The sequence below is a fragment of the Gasterosteus aculeatus genome, chromosome 12 (assembly GCF_964276395.1).
Source record: "Gasterosteus aculeatus chromosome 12, fGasAcu3.hap1.1, whole genome shotgun sequence".
In the NCBI taxonomy this organism is placed as follows: domain Eukaryota; kingdom Metazoa; phylum Chordata; class Actinopteri; order Perciformes; family Gasterosteidae; genus Gasterosteus; species Gasterosteus aculeatus.
Genome location: NC_135700.1, coordinates 784,666 through 797,457, shown reverse-complemented (window position 1 = coordinate 797,457; position 12,792 = coordinate 784,666).

The following is a 12,792-nucleotide window of genomic DNA, read 5'->3' as shown; positions in this document are numbered from 1 at the left end:
TCCCTCCCGTGTTGTAGTGTCTCTCCCATGCTGTAGTGTCCCTCCCATGCTGTAGTGTCTCTCCCATGCTGTAGTGTCTCTCCCGTGCTGTAGTGTCCCTCCCGTGTTGTAGTGTCCCTTCCATGCTGTAGTGTCTCTCCCATGCTGTAGTGTTCCTCCCATGCTGTAGTGTCTCTCCCATGCTGTACTGTCTCTCCCGTGCTGTAGTGTCCCTCCCGTGTTGTAGTGTCTCTCCCATGCTGTAGTGTCCCTCCCATGCTGTAGTGTCTCTCCCATGCTGTAGTGTCTCTCCCGTGCTGTAGTGTCCCTCCCGTGTTGTAGTGTCCCTTCCATGCTGTAGTGTCTCTCCCATGCTGTAGTGTCCCTCCCATGCTGTAGTGTCTCTCCCATGCTGTAGTGTCCCTCCCATGCTGTAGTGTCTCTCCCATGCTGTAGTGTCCCTCCCGTGTTGTAGTGTCTCTCCCATGCTGTAGTGTCCCTCCCATGCTGTAGTGTCTCTCCCATGCTGTAGTGTCCCTCCCATGCTGTAGTGTCCCTCCCGTGCTGTAGTGTCCCTCCCGTGCTGTAGTGTCCCTCCCGTGTTGTAGTGTCTCTCCCATGCTGTAGTGTCCCTCCCATGCTGTAGTGTCTCTCCCATGCTGTAGTGTCTCTCCCGTGCTGTAGTGTCCCTCCCGTGTTGTAGTGTCCCTTCCATGCTGTAGTGTCTCTCCCATGCTGTAGTGTCTCTCCCATGCTGTAGTGTCCCTCCCATGCTGTAGTGTCTCTCCCATGCTGTAGTGTCTCTCCCGTGCTGTAGTGTCCCTCCCGTGTTGTAGTGTCCGTCCCATGCTGTAGTGTCCCTCCCATGCTGTAGTGTCTCTCCCATGCTGTAGTGTCTCTCCCGTGCTGTAGTGTCCCTCCCGTGTTGTAGTGTCCCTTCCATGCTGTAGTGTCTCTCCCATGCTGTAGTGTCCCTCCCATGCTGTAGTGTCTCTCCCATGCTGTAGTGTCCCTCCCATGCTGTAGTGTCTCTCCCATGCTGTAGTGTCCCTCCCGTGTTGTAGTGTCTCTCCCATGCTGTAGTGTCCCTCCCATGCTGTAGTGTCTCTCCCATGCTGTAGTGTCCCTCCCATGCTGTAGTGTCCCTCCCGTGCTGTAGTGTCCCTCCCGTGCTGTAGTGTCCCTCCCATGCTGTAGTGTCTCTCCCATGCTGTAGTGTCCCTCCCATGCTGTAGTGTCCCTCCCGTGCTGTAGTGTCCCTCCCGTGCTGTAGTGTCCCTTCCGTGCTGTAGTGTCCCTCCCGTGCTGTACTGTCCCTCCCGTGCTGTAGTGTCCCTCCCATGCTGTATTGTCCCTCCCATGCTGTAGTGTCCCTCCCATGCTGTAGTCTCTCTCCCATGCTGTAGTGTCCCTCCCGTTTTGTAGTGTCTCTCCCATGCTGTAGTGTCCCTCCCGTGTTGTAGTGTCTCTCCCATGCTGTAGTGTCCCTCCCATGCTGTAGTGTCTCTCCCATGCTGTAGTGTCCCTCCCGTGTTGTAGTGTCTCTCCCATGCTATAGTGTCCCTCCAATGCTGTAGTGTCTCTCCCATGCTGTAGTGTCCCTCCCGTGTTGTAGTGTCTCTCCCATGCTGTACTGTCCCTCCCATGCTGTAGTGTCCCTCCCGTGTTGTAGTGTCCCTCCCGTGTTGTACTGTCCCTCCCATGCTGTAGTGTCTCTCCCATGCTGTAGTGTCCCTCCCGTGTTGTAGTGTCTCTCCCATGCTGTAGTGTCCCTCCCATGCTGTAGTGTCTCTCCCATGCTGTAGTGTCTCTCCCTTGCTGTAGTGTCCCTCCCGTGTTGTAGTGTCCCTTCCATGCTGTAGTGTCTCTCCCATGCTGTAGTGTCTCTCCCATGCTGTAGTGTCCCTCCCATGCTGTAGTGTCTCTCCCATGCTGTAGTGTCTCTCCCGTGCTGTAGTGTCCCTCCCGTGTTGTAGTGTCTCTCCCATGCTGTAGTGTCCCTCCCATGCTGTAGTGTCTCTCCCATGCTGTAGTGTCTCTCCCGTGCTGTAGTGTCCCTCCCGTGTTGTAGTGTCCCTTCCATGCTGTAGCGTCTCTCCCATGCTGTAGTGTCCCTCCCATGCTGTAGTGTCTCTCCCATGCTGTAGTGTCCCTCCCATGCTGTAGTGTCTCTCCCATGCTGTAGTGTCCCTCCCGTGTTGTAGTGTCTCTCCCATGCTGTAGTGTCCCTCCCATGCTGTAGTGTCTCTCCCATGCTGTAGTGTCCCTCCCATGCTGTAGTGTCCCTCCCGTGCTGTAGTGTCCCTTCCGTGCTGTAGTGTCCCTTCCGTGCTGTAGTGTCCCTCCCGTGCTGTACTGTCCCTCCCATGCTGTAGTGTCTCTCCCATGCTGTAGTGTCCCTCCCATGCTGTAGTGTCCCTTCCATGCTGTAGTGTCCCTCCCGTGCTGTACTGTCCATCCCATGCTGTAGTGTCCCTCCCATGCTGTAGTGTCTCTCCCATGCTGTAGTGTCCCTCCCGTGTTGTAGTGTCTCTCCCATGCTGTAGTGTCCCTCCCGTGTTGTAGTGTCTCTCCCATGCTGTACTGTCCCTCCCATGCTGTAGTGTCCCTCCCGTGTTGTAGTGTCCCTCCCGTGTTGTACTGTCCCTCCCGTGCTGTAGTGTCCCTCCCATGCTGTATTGTCCCTCCCATGCTGTAGTGTCCCTCCCATGCTGTAGTCTCTCTCCCATGCTGTAGTGTCCCTCCCGTGTTGTAGTGTCTCTCCCATGCTGTAGTGTCCCTCCCGTGTTGTAGTGTCTCTCCCATGCTGTAGTGTCCCTCCCATGCTGTAGTGTCTCTCCCATGCTATAGTGTCTCTCCCGTGTTGTAGTGTCTCTCCCGTGCTGTAGTGTCCCTTCCATGCTGTAGTATCCCTCCCGTGCTGTACTGTCCCTCCCATGCTGTAGTGTCCCTCCCATGCTGTACTGTCCCTCCCATGCTGTAGTGTCTCTCCCATGCTGTAGTGTCCCTCCCGTGTTGTAGTGTCTCTCCCATGCTATAGTGTCCCTCCAATGCTGTAGTGTCTCTCCCATGCTGTAGTGTCCCTCCCGTGTTGTAGTGTCTCTCCCATGCTGTACTGTCCCTCCCATGCTGTAGTGTCCCTCCCGTGTTGTAGTGTCCCTCCCGTGTTGTACTGTCCCTCCCATGCTGTAGTGTCTCTCCCATGCTGTACTGTCCCTCCCATGCTGTAGTGTTCCTCCCGTGTTGTAGTGTCTCTCCCATGCTGTACTGTCCCTCCCATGCTGTAGTGTCCCTCCCGTGTTGTAGTGTCCCTCCCGTGTTGTACTGTCCCTCCCATGCTGTAGTGTCCCTCCCATGCTGTATTGTCCCTCCCATGCTGTAGTGTCCCTCCCATGCTGTAGTGTCTCTCCCATGCTGTAGTGTCCCTCCCATGCTGTAGTGTCTCTCCCATGCTGTAGTGTCCCTCCCGTGTTGTAGTGTCTCTCCCATGCTGTAGTGTCTCTCCCGTGCTGTAGTGTCCCTCCCGTGTTGTAGTGTCTCTCCCATGCTGTAGTGTCCCTCCCATGCTGTAGTGTCTCTCCCATGCTGTAGTGTCTCTCCCGTGCTGTAGTGTCCCTCCCGTGTTGTACTGTCCCTCCCATGCTGTAGTGTCTCTCCCATGCTGTAGTGTCCCTTCCATGCTGTAGTGTCCCTCCCGTGCTGTACTGTCCCTCCCATGCTGTAGTGTCCCTCCCATGCTGTACTGTCCCTCCCATGCTGTAGTGTCTCTCCCATGCTGTAGTGTCCCTCCCGTGTTGTAGTGTCTCTCCCATGCTGTACTGTCCCTTCCATGCTGTAGTGTCCCTCCCGTATTGTAGTGTCCCTCCCGTGTTGTAGTGTCCCTCCCGTGCTGTAGTGTCCCTCCCATGCTGTATTGTCCCTCCCATGCTGTAGTGTCTCTCCCATGCTGTAGTGTCTCTCCCGTGCTGTATTGTCCCTCCCGTGTTGTAGTGTCCCTCCCATGCTGTAGTGTCCCTCCCATGCTGTAGTGTCCCTCCCGTGCTGTAGTGTCCCTCCCGTGCTGTAGTGTCCCTCCCGTGCTGTAATGTCCCTCCCGTGCTGTAGTGTCCCTCCCGTGCTGTAGTGTCTCTCCCGTGCTGTAGTGTCCCTCCCGTGCTGTAGTGTCTCTCCCGTGCTGTAGTGTCTCTCCCATGCTGTAGTGTCCCTCCCATGCTGTAGTGTCTCTCCCATGCTGTAGTGTCTCTCCCGTGCTGTAGTGTCCCTCCCGTGTTGTAGTGTCTCTCCCATGCTGTAGTGTCCCTCCCATGCTGTAGTGTCTCTCCCATGCTGTAGTGTCTCTCCCGTGCTGTAGTGTCCCTCCCGTGTTGTAGTGTCCCTTCCATGCTGTAGTGTCTCTCCCATGCTGTAGTGTCCCTCCCATGCTGTAGTGTCCCTCCCATGCTGTAGTGTCCCTCCCATGCTGTAGTGTCTCTCCCATGCTGTAGTGTCCCTCCCGTGTTGTAGTGTCTCTCCCATGCTGTAGTGTCCCTCCCATGCTGTAGTGTCTCTCCCATGCTGTAGTGTCCCTCCCATGCTGTAGTGTCCCTCCCGTGCTGTAGTGTCCCTCCCGTGCTGTAGTGTCCCTTCCGTGCTGTAGTGTCCCTCCCGTGCTGTACTGTCCCTCCCATGCTGTAGTGTCTCTCCCATGCTGTAGTGTCCCTCCCATGCTGTAGTGTCCCTTCCATGCTGTAGTGTCCCTCCCGTGCTGTACTGTCCCTCCCATGCTGTAGTGTCCCTCCCATGCTGTACTGTCCCTCCCATGCTGTAGTGTCTCTCCCATGCTGTAGTGTCCCTCCCGTGCTGTAGTGTCCCTCCCGTGCTGTAGTGTCCCTTCCGTGCTGTAGTGTCCCTCCCGTGCTGTACTGTCCCTCCCGTGCTGTAGTGTCTCTCCCATGCTGTAGTGTCCCTCCCATGCTGTAGTGTCCCTTCCATGCTGTAGTGTCCCTTCCATGCTGTAGTGTCCCTCCCGTGCTGTACTGTCCCTCCCATGCTGTAGTGTCCCTCCCATGCTGTACTGTCCCTCCCATGCTGTAGTGTCTCTCCCATGCTGTAGTGTCCCTCCCGTGTTGTAGTGTCTCTCCCATGCTGTAGTGTCCCTCCCATGCTGTAGTGTCTCTCCCATGCTGTAGTGTCCCTCCCGTGTTGTAGTGTCTCTCCCATGCTGTACTGTCCCTCCCATGCTGTAGTGTCCCTCCCGTGTTGTAGTGTCTCTCCCGTGTTGTACTGTCCCTCCCGTGCTGTAGTGTCCCTCCCATGCTGTATTGTCCCTCCCATGCTGTAGTGTCCCTCCCATGCTGTAGTCTCTCTCCCATGCTGTAGTGTCCCTCCCGTGTTGTAGTGTCTCTCCCATGCTGTAGTGTCCCTCCCGTGTTGTAGTGTCTCTCCCATGCTGTAGTGTCCCTCCCATGCTGTAGTGTCTCTCCCATGCTGTAGTGTCCCTCCCATGCTGTAGTGTCTCTCCCATGCTGTAGTGTCTCTCCCGTGCTGTAGTGTCCCTCCCGTGCTGTAGTGTCCCTCCCGTGCTCTAGTGTCCCTCCCGTGTTGTAGTGTCTCTCCCATGCTGTACTGTCCCTCCCATGCTGTAGTGTCCCTCCCGTGCTGTAGTGTCCCTCCCTTGTTGTAGTGTCTCTCCCATGCTGTACTGTCCCTCCCATGCTGTAGTGTCCCTCCCATGCTGTAGTGTCCCTCCCGTGCTGTAGTGTCCCTCCCGTGCTGTAGTGTCCCTCCCATGCTGTAGTGTCTCTCCCATGCTGTAGTGTCCCTCCCATGCTGTAGTGTCTCTCCCATGCTGTAGTGTCCCTCCCATGCTGTAGTGTCCCTCCCGTGCTGTAGTGTCCCTCCCGTGCTGTACTGTCCCTCCCGTGCTGTACTGTCCCTCCCGTGCTGTAGTGTCCCTCCCATGCTGTAGTGTCCCTCCCGTGCTGTAGTGTCCCTCCCGTGCTGTAGTGTCCCTCCCATGCTGTAGTGTCCCTCCCGTGTTGTAGTGTCTCTCCCATGCTGTACTGTCCCTCCCATGCTGTAGTGTCCCTCCCGTGCTGTAGTGTCCCTCCCTTGTTGTAGTATCTCTCCCATGCTGTACTGTCCCTCCCGTGCTGTAGTGTCCCTCCCGTGCTGTAGTGTCCCTCCCATGCTGTAGTGTCTCTCCCATGCTGTAGTGTCTCTCCCATGCTGTAGTGTCCCTCCCATGCTGTAGTGTCCCTCCCGTGCTGTAGTGTCCCTCCCGTGCTGTACTGTCCCTCCCATGCTGTAGTGTCCCTCCCATGCTGTAGTGTCCCTCCCATGCTGTAGTGTCTCTCCCATGCTGTAGTGTCCCTCCCATGCTGTAGTGTCCCTCCCGTGCTGTAGTGTCCCTTCCATGCTGTAGTGTCCCTCCCGTGCTGTACTGTCCCTCCCATGCTGTAGTGTCCCTCCCATGCTGTACTGTCCCTCCCATGCTGTAGTGTCTCTCCCATGCTGTAGTGTCCCTCCCGTGTTGTAGTGTCCCTCCCGTGTTGTAGTGTCTCTCCCATGCTGTACTGTCCCTCCCATGCTGTAGTGTCCCTCCCGTGTTGTAGTGTCCCTCCCGTGTTGTACTGTCCCTCCCGTGCTGTAGTGTCCCTCCCATGCTGTATTGTCCCTCCCATGCTGTAGTGTCCCTCCCATGCTGTAGTCTCTCTCCCATGCTGTAGTGTCCCTCCCGTGTTGTAGTGTCTCTCCCATGCTGTAGTGTCCCTCCCGTGTTGTAGTGTCTCTCCCATGCTGTAGTGTCCCTCCCGTGTTGTAGTGTCTCTCCCATGCTGTAGTGTCCCTCCCATGCTGTAGTGTCTCTCCCATGCTGTAGTGTCCCTCCCATGCTGTAGTGTCTCTCCCATGCTGTAGTGTCTCTCCCGTGTTGTAGTGTCTCTCCCGTGCTGTAGTGTCCCTTCCATGCTGTAGTATAACCTCCCGTGCTGTACTGTCCCTCCCATGCTGTAGTGTCCCTCCCATGCTGTACTGTCCCTCCCATGCTGTAGTGTCTCTCCTATGCTGTAGTGTCCCTCCCGTGTTGTAGTGTCTCTCCCATGCTATAGTGTCCCTCCAATGCTGTAGTGTCTCTCCCATGCTGTAGTGTCCCTCCCGTGTTGTAGTGTCTCTCCCATGCTGTACTGTCTCTCCCATGCTGTACTGTCCCTCCCATGCTGTAGTGTTCCTCCCGTGTTGTAGTGTCTCTCCCATGCTGTACTGTCCCTCCCGTGCTGTAGTGTCCCTCCCGTGTTGTAGTGTCCCTCCCGTGTTGTACTGTCCCTCCCATGCTGTAGTGTCCCTCTCATGCTGTATTGTCCCTCCCATGCTGTAGTGTCCCTCCCATGCTGTAGTGTCTCTCCCATGCTGTAGTGTCCCTCCCATGCTGTAGTGTCTCTCCCATGCTGTAGTGTCCCTCCCGTGTTGTAGTGTCTCTCCCATGCTGTAGTGTCCCTCCCATGCTGTAGTGTCTCTCCCATGCTGTAGTGTCCCTCCCGTGTTGTAGTGTCTCTCCCATGCTGTAGTGTCCCTCCCATGCTGTAGTGTCTCTCCCATGCTGTAGTGTCCCTCCCATGCTGTAGTGTCCCTCCCGTGCTGTAGTGTCCCTCCCGTGCTGTAGTGTCTCTCCCATGCTGTACTGTCCCTCCCATGCTGTAGTGTCCCTCCCGTGTTGTAGTGTCCCTCCCGTGTTGTACTGTCCCTCCCATGCTGTAGTGTCTCTCCCATGCTGTAGTGTCTCTCCCATGCTGTAGTGTCCCTCCCGTGTTGTAGTGTCTCTCCCATGCTGTAGTGTCCCTCCCATGCTGTAGTGTCTCTCCCATGCTGTAGTGTCCCTCCCATGCTGTAGTGTCCCTCCCGTGCTGTAGTGTCCCTCCCGTGCTGTAGTGTCCCTTCCGTGCTGTAGTGTCCCTCCCGTGCTGTACTGTCCCTCCCATGCTGTAGTGTCTCTCCCATGCTGTAGTGTCCCTCCCATGCTGTAGTGTCCCTTCCATGCTGTAGTGTCCCTCCCGTGCTGTACTGTCCCTCCCATGCTGTAGTGTCCCTCCCATGCTGTACTGTCCCTCCCATGCTGTAGTGTCTCTCTCATGCTGTAGTGTCCCTCCCGTGTTGTAGTGTCTCTCCCATGCTGTAGTGTCCCTCCCATGCTGTAGTGTCTCTCCCATGCTGTAGTGTCCCTCCCGTGTTGTAGTGTCTCTCCCATGCTGTACTGTCCCTCCCATGCTGTAGTGTCCCTCCCGTGTTGTAGTGTCCCTCCCGTGTTGTACTGTCCCTCCCGTGCTGTAGTGTCCCTCCCATGCTGTATTGTCCCTCCCATGCTGTAGTGTCCCTCCCATGCTGTAGTCTCTCTCCCATGCTGTAGTGTCCCTCCCGTGTTGTAGTGTCTCTCCCATGCTGTAGTGTCCCTCCCGTGTTGTAGTGTCTCTCCCATGCTGTAGTGTCCCTCCCATGCTGTAGTGTCTCTCCCATGCTGTAGTGTCCCTCCCATGCTGTAGTGTCTCTCCCATGCTGTAGTGTCTCTCCCGTGTTGTAGTGTCTCTCCCGTGCTGTAGTGTCCCTTCCATGCTGTAGTATAACCTCCCGTGCTGTACTGTCCCTCCCATGCTGTAGTGTCCCTCCCATGCTGTACTGTCCCTCCCATGCTGTAGTGTCTCTCCTATGCTGTAGTGTCCCTCCCGTGTTGTAGTGTCTCTCCCATGCTATAGTGTCCCTCCAATGCTGTAGTGTCTCTCCCATGCTGTAGTGTCCCTCCCGTGTTGTAGTGTCTCTCCCATGCTGTACTGTCCCTCCCATGCTGTAGTGTCCCTCCCGTGTTGTAGTGTCCCTCCCGTGTTGTACTGTCCCTCCCATGCTGTAGTGTCTCTCCCATGCTGTACTGTCCCTCCCATGCTGTAGTGTTCCTCCCGTGTTGTAGTGTCTCTCCCATGCTGTACTGTCCCTCCCGTGCTGTAGTGTCCCTCCCGTGTTGTAGTGTCCCTCCCGTGTTGTACTGTCCCTCCCATGCTGTAGTGTCCCTCCCATGCTGTATTGTCCCTCCCATGCTGTAGTGTCCCTCCCATGCTGTAGTGTCTCTCCCATGCTGTAGTGTCCCTCCCATGCTGTAGTGTCTCTCCCATGCTGTAGTGTCCCTCCCGTGTTGTAGTGTCTCTCCCATGCTGTAGTGTCCCTCCCATGCTGTAGTGTCTCTCCCATGCTGTAGTGTCTCTCCCATGCTGTAGTGTCTCTCCCATGCTGTAGTGTCCCTCCCGTGTTGTAGTGTCTCTCCCATGCTGTAGTGTCCCTCCCATGCTGTAGTGTCTCTCCCATGCTGTAGTGTCTCTCCCGTGCTGTAGTGTCCCTCCCGTGTTGTAGTGTCCCTCCCGTGCTGTAGTGTCTCTTCCATGCTGTAGTGTCCCTCCCGTGCTGTAGTGTCTCTTCCATGCTGTAGTGTCCCTCCCATGCTGTAGTGTCCCTCCCGTGCTGTAGTGTCTCTTCCATGCTGTAGTGTCCCTCCCATGCTGTAGTGTCCCTCCCGTGCTGTAGTGTCTCTTCCATGCTGTAGTGTCCCTCCCATGCTGTAGTGTCCCTTCCATGCTGTAGTGTCCCTCCCGTGCTGTACTGTCCCTCCCATGCTGTAGTGTCCCTCCCATGCTGTACTGTCCCTCCCATGCTGTAGTGTCTCTCCCATGCTGTAGTGTCCCTCCCGTGTTGTAGTGTCTCTCCCATGCTATAGTGTCCCTCCAATGCTGTAGTGTCTCTCCCATGCTGTAGTGTCCCTCCCGTGTTGTAGTGTCTCTCCCATGCTATAGTGTCCCTCCAATGCTGTAGTGTCCCTTCCATGCTGTACTGTCCCTCCCGTGTTGTAGTGTCCCTCCCGTGTTGTACTGTCCCTCCCATGCTGTAGTGTCTCTCCCATGCTGTACTGTCCCTCCCATGCTGTAGTGTTCCTCCCGTGTTGTAGTGTCTCTCCCATGCTGTACTGTCCCTCCCATGCTGTAGTGTCCCTTCCGTGTTGTAGTGTCCCTCCCGTGTTGTACTGTCCCTCCCATGCTGTAGTGTCCCTCCCATGCTGTATTGTCCCTCCCATGCTGTAGTGTCCCTCCCATGCTGTAGTGTCTCTCCCATGCTGTAGTGTCCCTCCCATGCTGTAGTGTCTCTCCCATGCTGTAGTGTCCCTCCCGTGTTGTAGTGTCTCTCCCATGCTGTAGTGTCCCTCCCATGCTGTAGTGTCTCTCCCATGCTGTAGTGTCTCTCCCGTGCTGTAGTGTCCCTCCCGTGTTGTAGTGTCCTTTCCATGCTGTAGTGTCTCTCCCATGCTGTAGTGTCCCTCCCATGCTGTAGTGTCTCTCCCATGCTGTAGTGTCTCTCCCGTGCTGTAGTGTCCCTCCCGTGTTGTAGTGTCTCTCCCATGCTGTAGTGTCCCTCCCATGCTGTAGTGTCTCTCCCATGCTGTAGTGTCTCTCCCGTGCTGTAGTGTCCCTCCCGTGTTGTAGTGTCCCTTCCATGCTGTAGTGTCTCTCCCATGCTGTAGTGTCCCTCCCATGCTGTAGTGTCTCTCCCATGCTGTAGTGTCCCTCCCATGCTGTAGTGTCTCTCCCATGCTGTAGTGTCCCTCCCGTGTTGTAGTGTCTCTCCCATGCTGTAGTGTCCCTCCCATGCTGTAGTGTCTCTCCCATGCTGTAGTGTCCCTCCCATGCTGTAGTGTCCCTCCCGTGCTGTAGTGTCCCTCCCGTGTTGTAGTGTCTCTCCCATGCTGTAGTGTCCCTCCCATGCTGTAGTGTCTCTCCCATGCTGTAGTGTCTCTCCCGTGCTGTAGTGTCCCTCCCGTGTTGTAGTGTCCCTTCCATGCTGTAGTGTCTCTCCCATGCTGTAGTGTCTCTCCCATGCTGTAGTGTCCCTCCCATGCTGTAGTGTCTCTCCCATGCTGTAGTGTCTCTCCCGTGCTGTAGTGTCCCTCCCGTGTTGTAGTGTCTCTCCCATGCTGTAGTGTCCCTCCCATGCTGTAGTGTCTCTCCCATGCTGTAGTGTCTCTCCCGTGCTGTAGTGTCCCTCCCGTGTTGTAGTGTCCCTTCCATGCTGTAGTGTCTCTCCCATGCTGTAGTGTCCCTCCCATGCTGTAGTGTCTCTCCCATGCTGTAGTGTCCCTCCCATGCTGTAGTGTCTCTCCCATGCTGTAGTGTCCCTCCCGTGTTGTAGTGTCTCTCCCATGCTGTAGTGTCCCTCCCATGCTGTAGTGTCTCTCCCATGCTGTAGTGTCCCTCCCATGCTGTAGTGTCCCTCCCGTGCTGTAGTGTCCCTCCCGTGCTGTAGTGTCCCTTCCGTGCTGTAGTGTCCCTCCCGTGCTGTACTGTCCCTCCCGTGCTGTAGTGTCCCTCCCATGCTGTATTGTCCCTCCCATGCTGTAGTGTCCCTCCCATGCTGTAGTCTCTCTCCCATGCTGTAGTGTCCCTCCCGTGTTGTAGTGTCTCTCCCATGCTGTAGTGTCCCTCCCGTGTTGTAGTGTCTCTCCCATGCTGTAGTGTCCCTCCCATGCTGTAGTGTCTCTCCCATGCTGTAGTGTCTCTCCCGTGTTGTAGTGTCTCTCCCGTGCTGTAGTGTCCCTTCCATGCTGTAGTATCCCTCCCGTGCTGTACTGTCCCTCCCATGCTGTAGTGTCCCTCCCATGCTGTACTGTCCCTCCCATGCTGTAGTGTCTCTCCCATGCTGTAGTGTCCCTCCCGTGTTGTAGTGTCTCTCCCATGCTATAGTGTCCCTCCAATGCTGTAGTGTCTCTCCCATGCTGTAGTGTCCCTCCCGTGTTGTAGTGTCTCTCCCATGCTGTACTGTCCCTCCCATGCTGTAGTGTCCCTCCCGTGTTGTAGTGTCCCTCCCGTGTTGTACTGTCCCTCCCATGCTGTAGTGTCTCTCCCATGCTGTAGTGTCCCTCCCGTGTTGTAGTGTCTCTCCCGTGCTGTAGTGTCCCTCCCATGCTGTAGTGTCTCTCCCATGCTGTAGTGTCTCTCCCGTGCTGTAGTGTCCCTCCCGTGTTGTAGTGTCTCTCCCATGCTGTAGTGTCCCTCCCATGCTGTAGTGTCCCTCCCATGCTGTAGTGTCCCTCCCGTGTTGTAGTGTCTCTCCCATGCTGTACTGTCCCTCCCATGCTGTAGTGTCCCTCCCGTGTTGTAGTGTCCCTCCCGTGTTGTACTGTCCCTCCCGTGCTGTAGTGTCCCTCCCATGCTGTATTGTCCCTCCCATGCTGTAGTGTCCCTCCCATGCTGTAGTCTCTCTCCCATGCTGTAGTGTCCCTCCCGTGTTGTAGTGTCTCTCCCATGCTGTAGTGTCCCTCCCGTGTTGTAGTGTCTCTCCCATGCTGTAGTGTCCCTCCCGTGTTGTAGTGTCTCTCCCATGCTGTAGTGTCCCTCCCATGCTGTAGTGTCTCTCCCATGCTGTAGTGTCCCTCCCATGCTGTAGTGTCTCTCCCATGCTGTAGTGTCTCTCCCGTGTTGTAGTGTCTCTCCCGTGCTGTAGTGTCCCTTCCATGCTGTAGTATAACCTCCCGTGCTGTACTGTCCCTCCCATGCTGTAGTGTCCCTCCCATGCTGTACTGTCCCTCCCATGCTGTAGTGTCTCTCCTATGCTGTAGTGTCCCTCCCGTGTTGTAGTGTCTCTCCCATGCTATAGTGTCCCTCCAATGCTGTAGTGTCTCTCCCATGCTGTAGTGTCCCTCCCGTGTTGTAGTGTCTCTCCCATGCTGTACTGTCCCTCCCATGCTGTAGTGTCCCTCCCGTGTTGTAGTGTCCCTCCCGTGTTGTACTGTCCCTCCCATGCTGTAGTGTC